Raw genomic sequence first — 22,068 nt, 5'->3', positions numbered from 1 at the left:
TGGTCAAAGTCATTATCCATGCAGGGCTCAGAAAGAGCATATAAACTTCATTAGAAAAATACCTCAGTATTGAGATTAAACTAAGTTACACAATAAGGAAAGCATTTAAGGTGAGGGACAGTCATGTGAACAGATTACATCATTACCTACGAGGACTGAGACAAAGCCATGTAGTAGGGATCTGGGGCAGAAAGGAAAGACCCCGCAGCAGATACCATATCTGCCTTGTCCAGACTCCCTTCTTCAACCTGTTGTATCCAATTTATAGCTGCTGTGAGTTTTTGCGGCTAGAGGCTCAGAGCTGCTTTCTTCCCTGGGGAACTTCCTTTGACAATATTGTAACTCCTAGATGAGGGGGGCAGCAGCATTGTTGAGAAGTTCAATAGTGGATGTCCCATGTAGATTAGGATTAATGATAAGAGATTCTGCTATTGACCTCTGCTCCCCAATAACAATGGGGATGATAGATCTCAGATGGCCAGAAGCAAGGTGGGCATGATGATCAAAGTCCACAACAGAGAGATGAGCAGGCTCTGCTCAAAGAGATTTCTGAAGTTCCCTAATGGAAGATAGTATTTCCAGAATGAGATCAATGGGCAAGTGATAAGGGTCTTGCTTAATGTATATCACCAATTAAAACAGATCTTGAATAGATGAGCAGAAGGTTAAGGTCTACCACCTGAGTTGAAAATCATGATCTCTTAGTCAGTTTACAGACTTGAGCTAATTCTTAGACCCGTAACCTACTGCTTGAAGTAATGGCAAGTTTCTGTGAGGAAGGATCTTGCAACACCATGGAATGTGTATATAGCAGTGTTTCCCCCGTCTTCCTACAAAGGGGCCAATGGCCATTTACTCAAATAAACACACGCTGGGGAAAGTGGGTTGTTGAATCAGGGCTCTGAGTTGACTATGATACCGAAAGACCAAGAGTACCATCACAGATCCTCCTGTTAGAGAAGGGCCATATGTGAGTTCAGAGTCCATCTCAAAGTGGGTCCCCAGGGTTCATGAACCCATCCTACAGCTATTTCCGACTCGCTAATATTATAATCAGCATCGGTGCATTTAACATTTGTGAAAACCCTCATAATGACTAGTGGAAAAAGAGTAGCCCCCTTAAATGTTTAAGATAATGCATCAAAAACAATACCACATCCCAGATGGAAAGGCAGAGATTGGTACCACCTTCAAAGATTTAAATGGATGGATCATGGTCTTCATCAGATTTGATTCACCAGTCATGAAATAGCTGCAGACAGAACGACTCAACCAGTTGATGTCAGTCAGCTGCTGAATCCCACCTCTAAACAACACAACCCGACCTCAGAAAATCTCCTCCAGGATGGAGAAACAACTGGATACAGGTGGTACAATAGACTGCCTTAGATGCTGTTGGTGTCCTGCCAAGATCCCTTTTCTTCAGGCCAGTGTACTCATCTCAAGCCTAGTGTTAGCCGGTTTCAGCTAATGGCTCAATAGCTGCTCCTTTACCTGGAAAACTGCCTTTGAACAAATGGGAATTACCTCTCCGGAGAAGGTATTTTTCAGTTAACTGAGGAGGAATCTATTTTGTGGAGTCATCTCTTAGCATGAAGAAAAAAAAAAAAAAAGAAAGAAAGAAAGAAAAGAAAAAAAGGTCATTTCTGTCTGTGAAATATAAACTAATTCATTTCTCTATTTATTTAAATAACTTCCTAAATGCCAATTAGAGCCAAGCATTGTGTTAACTGTTAGAGAGCATCAAGAGGGAAACAGACTATCTCCTGCTTTTCAGAACTGACACTTTAGGGTCATATCTGAGTTTCCCTCAGTCTGTCTAGAAAGGTGAAAGCGGGTGCTCTGGACACAGAAGGGAGAAAACCAGTGGCTTTCTGAAGGAAGGATGATAGGAATGGTTTTCCCTGGTACAGGTGAAAGTGGGTGCACCATCTGTAGAGAATTTTAAACAGTGATTGAAACCAACTAAGTCAGTATGCACTTTATCATCACGAGCTGGCAATCCTAAACAATGATGGTATTAATGTTCACTCCCTACGCCCCATATGCCACTGAAGAGAATCCTAATATTCCTTTTTTGAAATCTCTAGACAATCAGGCTTCGTCTTTCCCCAAGGTGAGGGGTCCTAACAGCCTCCATCACCATTTTAGGAGTGGTTGGAAGGAGAGCTTTACAGCAACCGGTCCCAAAATAACCTTAAATGTCTCCACCCCTGAGTACCCCCCAGGAAAGCTTGGGCAGTTCATTATGATTAGACTCTTGCTTTTGTGTGGGGCTGGGGCGGGCGGGGGGGGGGGGGGCGCTGACCCAGCACACCACGAATTTGCCTCATCGTAAGCTTGTTTAGTTTATCTAGAGTGAGGACGCTTTGGGAAAAGTTGAAGAGGATGAATGAAAAGGGAGGACAGAATCAAACCCCTTCTGCAAGTCAGAGGGGATTGACTTCTGTGGGCTCTGAAAAATGAGTTGATCTCTTAACCTGTGCTGGCAAAGACTTAAAGTCACTTATTCTGGCAGGGAAAGTCCAAAGACCAACTGTTCATTCCTAGGGATTTGCTCAGATTTTGTCAGTAAAAAGAGATAATTAAGGTTCTAAACAACCATAGACCTCTTCCTATTCAGTGAGCTTACAAAGCAAGGTTGAGTCTTAAAAACCTTTACAGCCTAGCTGAGCTATTAACGTTCACCTATCCACAATAGTCATCGGAATGGGATGGAAAGTGATAAAATGACCAAATGCATTGCTTTTTGAAACGTGAAGTTCATTATGCTCCAATGTGGTACACAGTACTGTACTTGATAAAAGGAGAGTGAAATAATATGCATTATATTTTATGCATTGGGTAAATTTTTCATACATGAAACTTTCTTCAGGAGCCTAGGAATAAAAACAAATGGAAATCAAAAAGTTACTTGACAAAACTTAGTAATGACCTATATGGTCCAATACTAAAGCCAATAGTCACATGCAGCTATTTAAATATATAAAAATCAAACTAAATGAAAAATTCAGTTTGTCGGTTGATTTAGCCACATTTAAAAGGATATTTTTGTTTTGGAATAATTTAAGGCTCACACAGAAGTTGCAGAAATAGTACAGAGAGTTCCCATGGATCCATGGGACCATGGACCCTTATCCCCAATAATATCTTACATAACCGCAGCACAGTTGTCAAAGCCAACCAATTGATGATAGTACCATACTATTATCTATCTAATTTTTATAATCTAATAATAATATGGTTTGGATTGTTACCTGTTTTAATATGCACATTTTGGGGGTTGTATAGTTCTATGACATTTTATCATGTAGATAGATTTATATAACCATGATTATCGTTAAGATTATCACCAACTGTTTCATCACCTCTTACAGTCACACTGTCCCTCCACACTGTCCTTTTGATAATGTAACATGAATGTAATTGGCTTTTCATTATACATCATAGTGCCTTGGAAATCCATCAGGTTATGGCATTTAACAACAATTTGTTTCTTTTATCACGGAGTAGTGTTCCAAGGTATGAGTTTGTTACATGGGCTGCTGTAACAAAATGCCAGAGGCTGCATGGTTTACTAAAAAACAGAAATATATTTCTTATTGCTGTGAAGGCTGATAATTCTTAGATCAAGGTGTGTACAGATTAGGTTATCTGGCAAGAGCCCACTTTCTGGTTCACAGACAACCATCTTTTTGCCTGTGTCCTCACATGTTGGAAAGGGGTAACAGAGTTCTTCGGGTTGTCTTTTATAAGGACATTAATCCTATTCATGAAAACTCCACCCTCATGATCACCTCGAAAAAGCTCCTACCTTCAAATACTATCACAATGGGCTTTAACATATGTATTTGAAAGGTGGGAGTTCACATTCAGTCTCTAGCAATGGATATTCTATAATTTGTTTAGCCATCCACCGGCTGAAAGGCATTTAAGTTGCTCTCAGTTTTTGATTTACAAATAAAGCTGCTACAAACATTCATGTTCCAGTTTTGTGCTGAATATTTTTGGCTGGTGGTTTATCAATTACTAAGGGAAGCCCTAGCTATAGCTGTGGGATATCTATTTCTCCTTCCAGTTTTGCAATTTTTGCTTCATATTTTTGCAGGTTCTGCTGCTTTGAACATACATATTTAGGAGTGTTACACGTTCTTTTTAAAATTAACATAATGTATTATTTGTTTCAGGGGTACGGGTCTGTGAATCATCAGTCTAGGAGTGTTATATGTTCTTAAGTAATTGATCCTTTTTATAACTTTGTAACACTGCTTTTTGTCCTTGTTCTCTTTTGCTCTGAAGTCCACTTTGGCTGATATTAATACAGACACTTCAGCTTTTTTTTAATTAATGTTCACACAATATACCTTTTTGCATTCTTGTGCTTTACATTAGCTATATCATACCTATATTTGAACTGAGCTTCTTGTAGACAGCACATAGTTGGATCACATTTTCTAATCCATTTTGCAAATCTTTGTCTTCTAGTTGGTGTGTTTGAGCCATTTACATTGATTGGTTGATTGATTGGTTGGTTGGTTGATTGATTGTTAAGAGTTTGGCTTTTTATTGAACAGGTTACAGAAGAGGTTTTGTCAGAAAGACCAAAGGCCATGTCATCATCAGACTCCTCTGATTCTTCTTTCTTTGCTTTCACTTTCTTCTCCACAGCTGGGGCAGCAGCGGTGGAGGGAGCAGGATCTCCTGCTGGGGCAGCACCAACTGCTGGGGCAGGAACCACCAGCCCCAACATTGCAGACTGCCCCCCCCCCACCCCACGTTGACATTGGCCAGGGCCTTTGTAAACCAGCACGGTCAGAAAGGTTCAACTTTTACACCCACTGCTTTAATGGGGGCATTGATACTATCCTGCATGACCAGCACCTCATCGTTGTGTAGGATGAAGGCTGAGTCCACGAAGATGTGCTCCCAGAGGGAAGCCATGGTGTGGTCCAGTGGCTGGATGAAGTGCCTCCGAGCACTTCAGCGGCAGCTGAGGAAAGGGGACTAAGACATTTGCTTTTTTTTTTTTTTCTTTTACAACTTTTATTATACCATGGAATCCCCTTTTTAAGTGAAAATACATCAGATGCTTTTAAAGTAATTAATGATACAATAGAATTTAGGTCGGCTGTTTTATTGTTTTCTGTATGTTCCCACTGCTTCTTGTTTCAGTTTTCTGTTTCATGCATTGCTTGTTGGAGTATTTTTATGACAGTTACTTAAAAACCTTGTCATTTAATTCCAACTTCTGTGTGATCTTGGCAGAGCATATGTTATTGTTTTTCCTCATTTGAGTTACGGTTTTTCTGGTTCTTTGTATAATGAATGATTTTGGATTGATTCCTGAACATTTTGAGTATTATGTTAAAGAATCAGGTTTCTTTTTAAGTCATATATTTAAGCAGGCAATCAACCCTGAACATGTCTTGATTCGGTTTGGTGGACTGTAGTTTGAATGTCAATTTAGTTTTAAAACCTTTGCAGTGTTATTTTGGTCTCCCTTACCTGTGTACTTCTCAGAGTCTAATCTGAAAATGTGGTATTGCATACCATATTTCAGTTCTATAAGTGTTTGCTGTGTTTATTCTGGCAGGTTGCATGCACATGAACCATTTTTTAGGGTAGGAGGGGTAGGGAGACATCAAGCAATCCAGGACTTTAATCATAGAATTAAAGGAGTCTTTTTTCCTACCTTGTTCTTCTCCATAATTCTCCCCCCAAGTCTCTAGTGTGTTGTCATTGCTTAGTGCCACCCGAGCAACATTTTAAGCCCCCAGTAGCCACATATGGCTAGTGAGTTCTGTACTGGGAAGGGAAGGGCAGATACAGAAAATCCTCATCATCTCAGAAAGTTCTATTGTATAGGGCTGGTATACATGAATATTTTTCTCTTTGTGAACTTAAATCATTCCTGCTTTTCTTGAAGATGATAGCTTATAAAAACAAAAGTCAAAAATAGAGTGAGTGAGAAAAAAAGAATTTTAAAATTTGAAGGTTAATAAAAATGGTAACAAAAAAAAAACTAGCAGAGAGACATTGTAAATGGAGCAATTTTTAATTAAAAAAAAAAAATGCAGAGCAAGCTCCTAAACCCAAATTCTCCTAGTCCTAGTACTAAGGTAGTTTCATGTGCCAGAGATCAGGATGTCTTCTCAGAGCTGTGTTTCAAAAGCAGTAGGCTTGAGCTTCAATCTCACTCTCTGCAGTAATAGAGATACTTACCATCAGAATCTGAGAGAGCAAAAGCCACTTTAAAACAATGTGGAATTCAAATGCTACTTCCAAATACCATGCACCCAAAAAAATGCACACTTGGGAGTGCCAAGGCTAGCCTCCTTGCCATTTTTAGACTTGTCCAAGTTAATGAATATCAAGCCACCACAGGGACTTCCAGTTATGGATCCTCACCACAAACCCACTGCCCCCAGCCCTTGATGAGAAGCAACTTAGTGCTTTTCCAGTCAGTGAAGAAGAAACACTGTGGCTCTCTGCTCTTGTTCATCCTTCAGTTTGATGGACAAGGGAGAGAACCCAGATGCTGTCCTGAAAGCAGCTGGAAGTATGAGCATCTAGTACAGAAACAAAGGCAGTCCTCAGCCCCAGGGTCACAGAGAAGAGAGAGAAACTGCCAGGGGAGTGAAACTGGAGATCGGAGAAGTAAAGAAAGGTAGCTTAGAGAGCAATGGAGAGAGGGGAGTACAGAAGGAATCCAGCGGCACTAGGTGGCCAGAGACAGTTCAGAGCTAATCTTACAAGATGAAAGTCCTTTCTAAAGACTCTCTGGAGGCAGACACTGAGGGATAGAAAGAGTTGAGACAAAAGTTGCTTTCTTGGGGCACCTGAGTGGCTCAGTGGGTTAAAGCCTCTGCCTTTGACTCAGGTCATGATCCCAGGGTCCTGGGATAGAGCCCTGCATCAGGCTCTCTGCTCAGCAGGGAGCCTACTTCTCCTTCTCTCTCTGCCTGCCTCTCTGCCTCCCTGTGATCTCTGTCTGTCAAATAAATAAATAAAATCTTTAAAAAAAATTGCTTTCTTCAGAAAAATCCACACATTGGTTTTTCCTCATAGAATTTCCAAGAACTAGGATTTTCCTTTCCTAGTACACAACTCAGAACAAATTTCCTGAGAGAAGTGTTCAAAAAATTGTTCTCTTTTCCTATACTTTTTGCCAAAATTTCTCTAAGATTCTCAAATTTCATCTCAATGCTTCTTCACCTTTATCATCACTACATAAGGCAGATACCAAGCATTATAGTTGCTATGTGTATATTTTCACCACCAATATCATATTTAAGGCAGAATTCAATCTAATTATTTAAAAAACAGATTTTCAATCCAACTATGATTGAAGAAAAGGAAATATGGCCACACAGAAGTTAAAGAGATACACTAAGCCAAGAGGAAAACTAACTGTATTATTTTGGTGTGCTTCTTAACAAATCATAATAAAAAACCTAGCAACAGTTTTCAGAACCAACAGACTTTTTTCCCCAAAATGGTGCCAGAATGTGGTAGAAACAGTTCAACTAGGACTCATATGAATCCAGAGAGATTCTTGTTCTATTATTTAATACCTGGAAAAATGACCCAAGTTCTCAGCTTCAATACTGTGGAAGAGATATAATGCCTATCTTGCAAATTCCATATTAGGATTCCATGAAAGAGTGCATGTGAGGTGCTTAGCGTACTGCCTGGCACAAACCCGGCACACATGGAATGTCATCTTTCATCTTTTCTACCTTTATAACCTTGTGATACCATCACTTCTGTTGGGCCTTCACCCTTTCCCTTAACCATTCATGCTGCCAGCCAGGTGCTCTCTTCTGGGATCCCTATTCTCCTGAATAAAACCCTAACTGTGACCATTAGTATGTGTTCTTCGATTAAGCATTGTTTCTCTCGATTCAGATAATATACTCGAAGTGCTTGGGGAAATAATGGATTGGACTCATCAATAGCTTTGAGACTCTTGAAGTTCCCCCATTTGTCCACTGGGTTTGCTGGTGAGCAGTTGACTCACATTTACTTTATTGGACTAATTCAGTGTCCATGTTTATTTTACAGTGTTTATCTTTATTCCCAATTATTCTAACCCACTGAAAGAAAGTAGGGCCCTTAATAAAATGGAGCATGAAGTTTCAATTTTCACATGAGTCACACTCGTGAGTAGTGTGTTCTTTTGTCTTGGGCTCAGCTCATAGGGCAAACGGGAAGAGTTTTGTGCGTGCACACAGCTGGAGCACTGTGTTAAGTTGATAGTTTTGAAGAAACTGAAGGTCTTTTAATCTGTGTAAGGAATAAAACTAGGAAGAATCATTTTATACTTATGGGAAGGATTTACTGCATTATAAATATGATATAAACCTTTCTTAATATTAGTGCTTTGAACTTGCTGAGCACCTTTCAGTAGTGGATTCCAAAACACTTCTCCGACAGTAAGCCCCAGTACCTTCAGGATGGAGGCATAATCTCCATTTTGTAGTTAGGGAAATGAATGTAAGGAGTGCTTGCTCGAGAACACAGAACAAGTTCCCATCACACTTGGATCTTAAGAACTCAGACCAAATTTGACCTCTAGGTTACTCTTGCCACACATAATTATTTTGTAAAAGAAAAAACAATGATTTCAAACGTATATTGAGTTAAGCATAAGGATCCCTTTCCACGTGTTTTAACACATTTTTGAAGTTTTGCTTATTTTTACATTGGCAGGATTTTTACATGATTAGTTCTGAGTGTCTTTTGTTTTAAGTGACTCGTGTAAGGGATGAAAGAGTTTGGATGATCCAGGATCTTTCCACTAGTTCTTGTTCAGTCTAGTTGGGTGGTGGCCAGTAGGGGCTGTTCCAGTTCTGAGAGAGGTAATACCTTGGTCATCTTAACCTAGACTTAGGAAAAGGTCAAGGGATGGAGAGCATAGTTCCAAAATGAAAAATGACAGAATTTACATCAGGTCATTTGGGTGCTATGCAGGAGAGTCCTCTTGAAAACCTAGGAAGATGGACATAGAAGTAAAGAAGGCATAAGTTTTAGAAACAGAAAATAAACAAAAATGTAGGACAAGTCCACTAGAAGAAGGAATACTAGAGAAAGGTGGAGCTTGAGAAATGAAGTAGCATCAGCAAGGCTGATACCACCAGTGCTAACCTGCAAACTCAGGAGAGGCAGGTGACCTCACTGGACCAGGGGGATCAAAAGAATCAGGCGGCCAGGTGACGAGGACATGGGCAACTAGGAAGACGGTTTTGTCACATGAATGCCCTAGAGAAGAAGATACATAAGATATATTCTTAGTTTCTATGTGGGAATTTGCATCTATTTAATTGTCTAGTATAGGTGCAACTAATCAAAAAGTAACTGTAAATCATCCCCAATGCAAAGGTTAACATTTAACTATCAAGACTATAAATGGAGTAATAATCGACATCGTTACCCACTCAAGGCACTGTATCGATACAGGTTTTCTAATACCTCCATCCCACCCACAAATGCCCAAAAGCTTTGGAGGCAATATATAGCCTCCCTCCAATCCTCATTAAAAGGGAAGCATCAGCAGGCAGTTCTCTCCCTGTTTCTTCTTTCCTTCCTCTCAGTCTGTAGGATCCTGAAACAGGAAGTGTTTGGTTCTTGGTATTAATAGAACAATGATGGACACAGTGAATGTATTCCACTCTAAATGTGGACCACAGCAGGGAAACATTCTCACAGGAATATTTATCAAGCTTGTGCTTTTGTTTTTGAACATCCAAGTGATATTTCTCACAATTTTTAAAGAATCAAGGACGCTTTGATATTTCAGTTAAAGGAGAAATAAGCCCCACAGAACCAGAAGAATCCACACGAGCCTTGGCCAGATACATGCATGGTTCTGAGTCTGCAGGAAGGAACACATACAATTTGAAAACACTTTCCCAAAAGGCACTCTATGCACAAAATGAGTAAAACATGATTTGAGACCATCTCACTCAAATTCTATTTAACATTCACATGTGTCATAGAATACTTGTGTCCATGCTACCATGCAAACTACAATCCTGGGGCTTGCGTTTCCATTTTTTCCAGAAACAAGGAAAAGAGCACTGTGTTAAGTGGAACTTTTGCTGCACTTTTGCTGCTCTCTTCCCATGACCCTCCTTTTGGAGAAAGTCATACCTCGAGCCATGGTTTTCATACTTGTTCAATAGCATTTGATACCCCAGCATAGAAACAGACAAATGTTATTTTACTAGTGTATTTCTTCTACATAATTAATGTATAACATTGACTTATTATTAAATTAATCATTGAGCACTACGCGGTACTTTTATTTAGAAAGTAATTTGAAATCAGTCTCAGTATTTCATTTTTTGCTATACTTCATTTTGGTTGCACAGTACAAAGAAAAATCCTAATTCATCCACAAAAGTCTTTTTTTTTTTTTTAAAGATTTTATTTATTTCACAAAGAGAGACACAGTGAGAAAGGGAACATAAGCAGGGGGAGTAGGAGAGGGAGAAGCATGCCACCCACTAGCAGGGAGCCCAATGCAGGGCTCGATCCCAGGACCCTGGGATCATGACCCGAGGCAGACTTAAGGACTGAGATACCTAAGCGCCCCTAGAAGTCTTTACAAAGGGTAACACTTCTGCATAGCTCCCCTTGCAATCTCCACATACTCTCTGAAAAAGTGGGTGAGAATATTTCATTTCAAAAACTGAATCATCGGGCGCCTGGATGGCTCAGTGGGTTAGGCTGCTGCCTTCGGCCGGGGTCATGATCTCAGGGTCCTGGGATCGAGTCCCACATCGGGCTCTCTGCTCAACAGGGGGCCTGCTTCCTCCTCTCTCTCTGCCTGCCTTTCTGCCTACTTGTGATCTCTCTCTGTCAAATAAATAAATAAAAATCTTTAAAAAAAAAAAACTGAATCATCGACTATATGTAATAACTGTTCATCCCTTCTCATAAATATAAAAGCCGGAAGAGAAGCACTCAAATTTACAGTGTTGTAAACTGTCAAACAAGGTAGCCGGTCATTTATTTTTGCCCAAACATGTCGTTACATAGGGAACAGAGCATGTTTTGGGCAGATCCCCAGGCCTGACATAGCATTTAACCAAGACCAGCATTGATATAACACAAGTCGTTTGCTTGTATATGAACACACAGGAGTGGGCCTGAATTCTTAAAGGAGTGTTTAAACACCATTATGTTCCTAATCAATGGCACATTTAGAAATAAAAAAATATTTTCAGAGAAGGCAGGAGAAGTTATATTCTGAGTGTACACAAAAATGAGTTAACCTGAGTGTACAAGTTAAGACATGAGTGGTGTCGTAAGAGTTAACTTAGGGGCTCCTGGGTGGCTCAGATGGTTAAGCATCTGCCCTCACCTCGGGTCATGATCCCGGGGTCCTGGGATGGAGCCCCATGTCGGACTCCCTGCTCAGTGCAGAATCTGCTCCCCCTTCTCCCTCTGCCCCCGCCTCTGCTCATGCTCTCTATCTCTCTCTAAAATAAATAAATAAAATCTTTTTAAAAGAAAGAGTTAATTTCATATTCAGCACATCGAACACACCGGCCATTTGTATCCTTTTTTCAAATAAAATTCGAATCAAACATCTGCAGCTCCCTGAATCATTCTGCAGAGTTCACAGCCTGGCCCCGAATCAGTAATAGATGTTTGTTGAGTGGAGATCAGACTCTACTTTAAAAATTCGCGGGCATAATGTCGCAAAGTTTTCTCAAGACCCCTTGTCCTCTCCAGGGCAGGCAGAAAGAAAACCAAGTCATCTGCAGTTACCTACCTCTTGCACTTAACTGTCTTCAAAGCTGAGTTCTCCTGCCTGCTTTACAATGGAGGTTTCTACCCGTATGACTGCAGGTCTGTAAGGGAGATATTATTATTACCCTAATATTACAGCTCAAAAATAAAAATAAAACGATATTTATTGGGGTCTATTAATGATTAAAGTGTGGGATTGAGACCCTGGGCCATGGAGCCCCTAAACCCATGCTTCCCCTACGCTTTCTCTCTGTTCGATTGCTCTTCACCTCCCCCTCCACTTCCTGTCTCTCCCACAAACTGAAAACACTGCCTCTCATTGAAAACCTACTTGGACTTGGGGTTAGTCAAGAAAAGCCAGCTGGTCTCATAGTTGCGCTTGTTTACACATAAAGGATTGGAATAATAATGCATGTTATGTATACATATATATACACTACATAAGAAAAAAGCATAAACATATGATATGTATACACATCACAGGTATAGAATAAGTTTCGTCAGGTTTGGCATAAAGTACTTTTCTTATCATATCAGGGCATTTCGCAAATGAAAGCTTTCCTATTCAGAAATGAACATTTTATTCTTTCCTCTGTAACTTTTTGTTTAAGGAAAATTTTTTGACTGTTTTCTTCCCCTAGATAATGGAGAGTGTACTAACCAAATAAACATAAAGTATTATAATTGCACTGCTGATAATTTTGCTAGACCTCTGAAAATTCATTTCTTGCATAAATAAGACTAGAGACAATTGTCCAAGATCAGGGTTTCTCGGCACACAAAGTAGGCTTTGTCCAGTGGATGTTTTCCTTGGGTTTTTTCTCCTAGATAGAGTGCTAACAAAAGTATAACTTTCCTATTTTGTTCCAGAGGTGGGGGTTTGAAGTCTATTGAGGGCAACTTTGCGCCTTATCTAAGCCTCCCATGGTGGGTCACTTAGGAGGGAAAGCCCTGATTTATTGGTCCCTGGGCAGGAAAGAGGGGCCACAGTGGGGACAAAGACAAGGACAAGGAGCAGTTCTCTGCTTGAAGCGATCTGGCAGGTTTGCATTGAGGAAGGTGTTTATCCCTGTTTGTGGCATATCCCTTGTCTCTCTATATTTCCCATGGCTAATGTTACTTTTTAGAGCATATCTGATTGTCTGGGAAGGGGTCTTAGAGTTCCATGCCTTAGAAAGCAAAAAGGAAGAAAAGGAAATCTTCAGGAATGCTATCGGCAGAAAAGTTTCTGGCCTTCAGAATTTACAGAGCAGGTGAATTCTGTGAATGTGTGTATGTGAACATGTGTGTATGTGTACTCCCTTAAGCACAGACATGTGGTACATACGATGTGGGAGATTCTCAAATGGATAACTTCACTGAAAGAATCAAAAACTTCTCCTTTATATACTCTTGCATCTTCTTTAGTATATTGAATATAGTAAAATGTGTATTGAGTATTAATAATTAGATTGAAAATTATATTGTAATGTCATTTTTTGTGGTCTAAGAGATGGGGAGGATCCTACTATCTTTGAGCTTTAAACATATCTAGGGAAAAACACCCGAACTCCTGTGATCTACTTTTACTTTTATCATTGACATTATGATTTTACTAAGAAAAGAAAGGAAACTTCCAAGGAGAGTTTAATTTTAAAGAGGATGCAGGGTATCTTTTAGAAAGATTTTCTTAATCATCTGGATTAATCCTGACTTTCAACTGCAGATAAGAAATAGGATATCCCATAAGGAGGATTTGCAGTATGTAGGGAGGTTTTTGCCAACCAGGAAAGGCTCCCAGGGTCTGAGTTATTAAAGTTAAATTTATTGGTGATTATGCCTATTTCCTGTATAAATGAAACTTCAAAACAAACACTTAAAAAAGTCAAGAGAAGTCAACTAAATGGCATGGTTTTTGTAAGTATAAAAGAAGTGGCCATTTTCCAAAGGCCTCATAGCTGGGCAGATTGAATAAAATGAATGTGAGAGCTTACTGCTAACCCCCAACAAATGCTGACACAGTTGGAGCCACACACACACACACACACACACACACACACACACACACACAGTTCACAAGAAATAATAGACAAACTGTCAGGAAATACACAGCTTTAATCCCATCAAGGGGCTCTTGTGACACTGTAAACTAGTAACTAGAGTTTGAGTCCTTGAGGCTGTCCCTAGACCTTCTGGATGGGATTAATTCCATGTAATTTTCAACAGCCTTTTCTAATTGGTTAAGATGTGTGAGATGCCATGCATCATGGAATCACTTCGCCATCTGCATCTCACACAGACCACTTCAAATGGGAAAAAAAGAAAAATAGAAAAAGAAAAGAAAATATCTTGAGAAAAAAAAGCCAGCAATTGGTCTACCTTTTAGGAATATGGTATTTACTCTTCTCCCTGACACTCTGCCAAATCAAAGCAGCGAGCACCATGGCCAGTTCACCAGCAACACCCACACCCCTTCCACCACCTGTGTGGTAGAAGGGGCAGTCACGCTATAAATGAGCCTGGGGCCTGCAGAGCCAGGCACCTCTGTCTCCCCATGAGGTTTTTAACCTCTTCGGCAAAAGTAAACGTGAAGCCTCATGTGGGGATGCACCCTGGTTTCGTATAAAACAGATCTTCAAGAAGTTAAGCCGGGACAAAAATAACCTACACCAGATAGAACGCTTTTCCGAATCTGTGCCTATTACCTCCTAAAATACTTCACTCACTTGGCCAAGTTAGAAAATAATAGAATTGTCAGTGCCCCATGAAGGTCATCAGCTTGCTAGTTGAAACTTTTCATTTTCCCCTTGTTTGTGAGAGGGCCATATAAACACAACTTGAACCCACAAGTCGTTATAACAGTAAACTCAAGCAAAAGTATGCTGTAGTGTTACACAATGACCACAAGACCAGGTAATGCTCATTCCTTATTCAGGCTGAATACATGTGAATGAACCCTCATGTCCCCACGCAGTGGAGACCAGGCATGTATCTGTGTGCCTCGAAAGCAGTGAACTTAGACACTTGTGTCTGTGGTGCTCAGAGACCTCAGCACTGTCTTGGCGGCATGGACAACACACCCATGGAGAGCTACTTTTTTTTTTTTTTAAAGATTTTACTTATTTATTTGACAGAGAGAAATCACAAGTAGATGGAGAGGCAGGCAGAGAGAGAGAGAGAGAGAGGGAAGCAGGCTCCCTGCCGAGCAGAGAGCCCGATGCGGGACTCAATCCCAGGACCCTGAGATCATGACCTGAGCCGAAGGCAGCGGCTTAACCCACTGAGCCATTTTTTAAAGAGTTATTTATTTAAGAGAGAGAGTGCATACAAGTGGGCAGAAGGATAGATAGAGAGAGAGAGAGAATCCCAAGCAGACCCCTCCACTGAGTGTGGAGCCCCAGGCAGGTCTCAGTCTCTTGACACATGAAATCATGACCTGAGCTGAAATCACCAGTTGGTCACTTAACCTACTGAGCCACCCAAGGCCCCCAAGATCTACATTTTTGAGAGAGCTCAGTGAATTTAATTATTTGAGTGCCTGCTACTTTTGATGTGATGATTGGAAAAAAACATGGGAGAAAGAGTAGTTTTCTTGGTAAATAAAACTGGAAGTTACCAAAAACAAAGACAAAAAAAAAAAGAAAACAAAACAAAACCACCCCAAAACAAACAAACAAACGAACAAAAAAACCCAACATAGGAGCACATAATAAGACAAGGTAATAAAGTGGGTTTAATTTTTGTAGTTAACTGTAAGAGGGACATAAAAATTACTCATAAAAATTAGACTACATTCTAGAATACATTCTAGAATGAATATATTTAAGAGCTACATTTTTAAAAGTAGGTTCCTTGAGCCAACTCCATATGATTAATTCCTTGTCCTTATTAAAAATGCCCCCACTACCTTTTCAACCTCCATCATCCTTGCTTGATTGACTCCAAGTAATCCTTGTCTGTGATGTGCTGGGCCTTCCCCTAAACTCAGAACTGCATTGAGGTGAGGACTGTATCGGGGCACCTGGGTGGCTCAGTGGGTTAAAGCCTCTGCCTTCGGCTCAGGTCATGATCCCAGGGTCCTGGGATCGAGCCCCGCATCAGGCTCTCTGCTCAGCAGAGAGCCTGCTTCCTTTCCTTATCTCTCTGCCTGCCTCTCTGCCTGCTTGTGATCTCTGACTGTCAAATAAAAAAATAAAAATCTTAAAAAAAAAAAAAAGATAAGGACTGTATCATCGATATCTCCAGAGCTTAGCACAGAGTCTAGCAGAATTGCATGAATTAATTGTGTGAATTAATGCTGATTTTAAGAAAGTGGAATTTCATATGATTTCACCACTGAATCTGAAATAGTTACCGTCATGAGTTCAAGTCAGTCGGGTCTGCCATAAGACCTGAGCACTAAGCCAGTGCTCCTGTGCTCTTCCTAGTCAAGGGTAGGGAATGAATGTACATCAGGCATTAGGTGCCAAGAATGATGATAGCCTCTCCAAACAGTGTCTCATGTAAGCATCACAATTCCGCTACGAGGAAGAAATTGCTATCCATTAGGGAACCAAGGTAGTAGGAACTCAAGGAGGTTAGGTTACAGACTCAATTTCTCAGACCTACAAGGTGGTCAAAAAAAAGATGAGCTACCCCAGGGGGTCCTCTGTCCACTGCTGCAAGTTGGGATCAAATGTATTTTACCCAAGCCTCAAGTATTTGATTTATCCTGGACCTGCTCTAGAGAGTAAGAAAATTTCGAAAAAAGGGCAATTGATTCTATACCCCATTTCCTGGATTTTCCTTAGGTCAGGCAGGCTGTTCAAAAGTATTTATTTCCAGGGGCGCCTGGGTACTCAGTCCATTAACCATCTGCCTTCAGCTCAGGTCATAATCTCAAGGTCCTGGCTCACTGTTCAGTGGGGAGTCTGATTCTCCCTCTCCCTCTGCTGCTCCCCCTGCTTGTACTTTCTCTCTCTCTAGTACTCTCTGTCATAGATGATAGATAGATAGATAGATAGATAGATAGATGATAGACAGATAGATAGATGATAGATAGTTATTTCCAAAGCACACCACCTTAGAGCAGATGGGAAGAGACCCTCTTTCCCCCAGCTCTCATTCATCCCACTCACCAGCAGCTGGCTCAGACCAGGATTCCAAAGGGTGACAGGGTCACTCCAGGGTTCTAGGCTTCAGGCAAATGGCTCCTCAGGTGCGAGGCAGAACCTAGATCTGCACACAGGCTAGAGTTTCATGGTCAAGAGTCTGTTGCTCTGTAAAGGAACAAAGGAACCATTAAGGCAGCCCTGGGCCATCTTCCAAGAGCTTTGGAGAAAAAAGAAAAAGGTTAGTGGTCACAAGTAGAGGAAAAATAGAATTTTTGTTTTTTCTAGAGATTTATGTATGGATGCAAATATATATGTACATATGTATGCATGCTTAATTCCAGGGACCAATACAGAACAAGCTTAAGTCTCTTTGGATAGGTTTCCTCTTCTAGTTTAAAACTCCCTGTTTGATGAGCATGGAGCTGAATAATCCATTTATACTCACCACATGTGCCACTATTTGAGAGGTCTTGACATGTACATGGTTAAGATCTGCCAGGGGCCAAACAGAAAAGCTTCCCAGCAGCCCAGCAAAGCACATTCAAACACATCTCATTTCCTCAACAAGAGGTCTTTAGGTAAGATCACACTTAAAGAAATGTCATTACTGAAAAAAAGAATAGAGAAAAGTGTTTATATTCTTTTCAGATTACATTTTCCATTATCTTATGAAAATAAAATTAAAATATTTTAAAAGTATGACACTAGTTATAAGAGGAAACACCCCCCAATCTTAATTAATATGGACAAGGCCTCTTGAATAACGCCTAAATGTTTCTTTAAAAATCAGCACTCTTTTCTTTTTTTCTTTTCTTTCCTCTTTTCCTTTGTTTTTGTTTTTGTTTTTTTGTTCTTTTTGTATTTAGCCCTCAAGGAGTGAGTACATCTATGGTTCAACTTTCTCCTTCTTAGGAACATACTATATACCAAAATATGAGAATCATTCCACTTACCAATTTTTCCATGCACATTCTTTTTTTATTAAACATGCTTTTTTTTTAGCTTTCCAACTATATTTACATAAGGTTTGGGGAAGTCATAGGCAGTTGTAGGTACGGGGAAATACACCAAATTTTGTAGTGTTTTAACAGCGATTTCATCTGCCAAAGAAAACGCTGACACTACTCATTGGTGAGTTGTCGGCTCAAGTGGGCAAGAAAGATGTAGCCTCCCTTTCACCTCAAAGGAGAAGCCTTTTCTTGGATTAATAAACAACTGACTTATAAGAAGGACTTCTCCAACCCTAGCAACCCACTACCCTTTCAAAAAAATTCATACTTCATACTCTCCTTGCAAAAACCACCTTCAGTGTAATAGAAGAGTTCTAAACCACAATGTTTTCCTAATCCAGGATTGCTCACCAAAATCAGGGCTTATGGAGATACTTTTGGAAAACTTTGTTTGCCTCCATCCTAAGAAAACTACATTAAACAACACCCAGAATTGCCCACGGAGCGAAGCTCCCAATAGCATCATGGGATTGTTTCCGGATCAAGCATACAGCACTGGCTTTCCCTTACCTGTGTCCTCACCTTGAAGAGGATGTGTATGTATCCATCATAAGTAGATTTTAGCAATGTCCCTCCTCCTTCCATTGACTATAGAACTGACCAAATTCCCCCAAACTCCCTCTACCTGGAATGCTTTTCCCTCACTTCAGTCATGTTGTTGCTCAAATGGCACTCAGTTATCAAAAAAGTCTTCTCTGACCACCCTCTGTAAACTAACCCACCAACACCATCTCTCTCGATGTCTTATGCTGCCTTAGTTTGCCTGATAACCCCGATTCACTACATTTATTCACTGGCTGCTTCTCCCTAATTAAAATATTAGCTCCTTGGGTCTAGGGCTTTATTTTTTGTTTGGTGTTATACTCCCAAGGCCTGGAACAATGCCGGGACATTATTAAATTATAAAGCAAGACATTATTTTAAATATAAATTAATTATACTTCCATGAGATATTAGTTTTATGAATCACTCAATGAACGGTAAGACACCTTTGAGTTTCAGAAAGGGTTCCAAGCATTTATTGACCTTTCATGGCGTGTTGCTTTCAAATCGTGTGTGTGGCCCAGAGGCAGGGCATTACACCACAGTACCCAGGGACCTTCCTTCAGGCTGTGGAAAAGTCTAGGGTTGGTAAGTGATGGGTGACAGGAGAACTCCCCCACAAACTGTAGCCTAATCATAGGTTAAGGTCTTAGTCTGCATACAAAGCTCTCTAGAGAATAGCCTTCCAATATTTTCCAGAGTAAATATATATATTCTCAGCCAAAGAGCTATTTTCTATCAGGCCATGTTCATCCCATCACTGTGTTCTATTTACAACGTCTTATTTGCCCCCAAAATGTTCTTTCTACCCTTCCTTGCCTCCCCAGCTTGTCTTGCCATCACTACCCATCTCAATTTCATCTCATCCAGACTTAAGGCCTCCTCTCAGGAACCATGCCTTCCCTGAGGCTCTTCTTCTCATGCCCACCATCACCATCCTCACCATTCCCCCTGCTGGAAGGAGCCACTCTTCTCTGCTCTCACTGAGTTAGACCTCCATCTCCCTGATGACAGTGACACTCTTTTACTGTGTATTTAGAGACTTAGGCTATTTGTTTTTGTTGTTATTATTGTTTGCTTACTTGTTTGTTTTTGTATGAGTCTTAGTTTTGCAAATTAGACCAAGGAGGAGTTTCCCTTGTTTTTATTATTTTGCCTCCACACTGTTCACAGGCCCGAAACATTCCTGGTTCCCAGAGGCTCTCAACCGCAGAGCACAAAGCCCAGAGCCCGCGGTGGGAAGAGTCGAGGTGAGGGCAATGTGTATCTGAGTCTGGTGCGGAAGGATGGATACAGGCTGGAAGAGTACCCCACCTCTTGCTACCCTGCTCCACAATGTCTCCCATCCCAAATAACCTCCCCACACTTGAGATTGTGTATTATTCACCATTGCGTCTCGTCCATTGTCTAGCACAGTGCCTGGAATTTACTGGGTGCATGCATAAAAAAAATGTCCAATGAATGAATGAATAAATGCACCCATAGAACATCTTTCTGTTCCCTTGTCGTCAGCACCTCCCTGATCCCAGGTTTAAAACACAGATCCTTAAGGCAGGTTGTAAAACATCTTCATCTTTAATCCTTATCCCCCTCCACAGCCACACACACCATCTGACCAAGCATTTATCTCAGGGCACAAAATGCCATTTGCGTACTGATCAAAGGCTGTGGGAATGGGCAGCATGAGCAGAATGGCAGCTGCTCTCAAATCCTGCCCACACCCTTCCTGTTTGCGGCAGCCCACCCCAGGGGCTATTATGTTTTCGGAAGGCTAAGCAGAGCCCCTCCTTCCCTGGTCCTTACAGAGGCTAGCTCTGCGGATCTGAAGTGGCAGCCCCTCACCCATGGAGCCTGTTTTCAGCTTTTCATTGTCCCTATGCAAGGCGCAGATAGCAGGCCAGACGCTCCTTTCCCCTTTCCTGGGACGCTGATAAGGCAATGAAAACAGTTCTCTATTTTCCTGCACAAAAGCTAACTTAGAAGAATGGGGTGGAGCATAAGTGATAACCAGCCAGAATTTGTTGCTTTGTGAAAAGAAATGTGGTGGGGCGGGAGTAGGGGAAGACTGAAAGCTTTGAGTTTTTGCTCTGGGTTGTAAAAGTCAGCCACCATTCAATGACAATGTCCCCTTTCCAGCCTTAGGGCCTCATTTCACTTCTGTAATGGAAAACGCTGCCCTCAGGTCAGAGGGCCGCAAGTGTCTCCTCCTGAGGGTGGCTGGGCCACCTGGGAGGCTCTCCCGTGACCCACTTAAACCACAGCTGAGCTTAGGGGTTGGAATGAAGGGAGAGGGGAGAAGATGAGAATGCCTTCCAGGATGTTCTGTATGTTTAACCCATTCCAATCGAATTTCTTACCCTTTGAACCCACCGCCTTGGTCAGTTTCAGCTCAAAATGTGTGTGTGTGTGTGTGTGTGTGTGTGTGTGTGTGTGTGTGTGTGTATGTGTTTATGTGGGGAGTTTCATCAACTCCACATGATCTTGGTTTATCCCAAGTGTCTCTAGTCACGGACTCTTTAAATAAACAAAACAGCTCGGAGTTTCCAAGTTCTTTTGCAAGAGAAATCCTTCAAAGATGTAGCTGCTGTTTGGTGAGTGTAGAGACAAAAAAAGGCCATAAAGAAATAGAGAATTGCCACTTCCATCTGGAATTGGGGTGGGAGAAGGGTGGGGGGTGGGACATGAAGGAGAGAAATGAGACTTTGACCAAAACATTTCCTGGTGGGAGCTCGCTGCCCTGCGGCCGCTGCCGGCCTCTCTGCCACCACTTGTTCTGGAACCTGGTGTAATGAAAGGAAGCGGCACTTCTCATTTTGTTTGTCAGAAAAACAAGGTAGTTTCCATGAGGCCAATTCAAGGAAATTAATTGGTCTAGGGTAGGGTGCCAATACCGGCATCGTTTTTAAAAGCAGCGAAGGTGGTTCCAATGGGCAGTCAGGCTGGAGGATCAGTGAAAAGACAATCTCTAAGGTATCTGCTGCTTCTAAAAGGTTACAGCGCCATAGTTCAGGGTCCAAGTTTCTCTGGTTTTTGAAAATTTAGCTGTAGTTGGCATACAATGGAGTAGATTCAAGGGTACAACATAATGATTTAATATTTGTGTATATTACAAAATAATCACAGTAAGTCTAGTTAACATCCATCTCTGTTCAGCCTTTTCTCATTTACCGAAGGACTTGATTCACAGCTCCTTACTAGACCCCACCTATTTCTGAAATGGCTGGAGGAAGACATTCAGCAACTGGCCGCTGCTACTTTTCCCACTCTGTAACAGAAGAGCAGGTGGCTGAGCATGGCTCCATCACCCAGGGACCAAATTTCACAAGGCATGCACGTTCAGAGGGCTCTGGGAGGATTAAAGCAGGTCCATATTGATGAGCTGAACCTACCCAAGGAAAATAAAGAAATCCATTGAAATAGCAGGGGGGTGGGGTTGGGAGTAGGGGGATACAGCGGTGGGACAACCCTACTAGGCAATTTCAACTGGAATCCATTGTCATCATGAACAAGACTGAACCGAACAAATGGAACTCCCCTAGTCACTGGCTGGGATGTGCCCCCATCACTTTCCTTGAGAAAAACTTTGATTATTTCTACATATCCCACTATCTGCTTCCTAAATAGTGATATAAATCATTCTTATGGTCTCTCTGCTCCCTTTCTGCCTCCTTGCATCAAACTCC

The 22,068-nt window shown here is 41.2% G+C and overlaps 1 long non-coding RNA gene and 1 pseudogene across 1 annotated transcript; both read right to left on the bottom strand.

The window, feature by feature from the left end:
* The window catches only part of LOC116589345, a 61,447-nt pseudogene extending 56,506 nt beyond the window's left edge, over positions 1-4,941 (bottom strand).
* Positions 4,942-11,781: 6,840 nt separating this feature from the next.
* LOC116588494 lies at positions 11,782-17,355 on the bottom strand. Its single transcript, XR_004284972.1, has 3 exons — positions 17,278-17,355; positions 16,857-16,997; positions 11,782-11,861 (listed from the first exon to the last, which is right to left on the bottom strand). It is a non-coding gene; the product is annotated as an uncharacterized LOC116588494 (long non-coding RNA).
* Between the last annotated feature and the right edge of the window lie 4,713 nt (positions 17,356-22,068).

This window comes from Mustela erminea, chromosome 4 (genome assembly GCF_009829155.1).
Source record: "Mustela erminea isolate mMusErm1 chromosome 4, mMusErm1.Pri, whole genome shotgun sequence".
Classification (NCBI taxonomy): Eukaryota; Metazoa; Chordata; class Mammalia; order Carnivora; family Mustelidae; genus Mustela; species Mustela erminea.
Note: the sequence above shows the minus strand (reverse complement) of the source record. Positions and strands in the feature narration are given on the sequence as shown.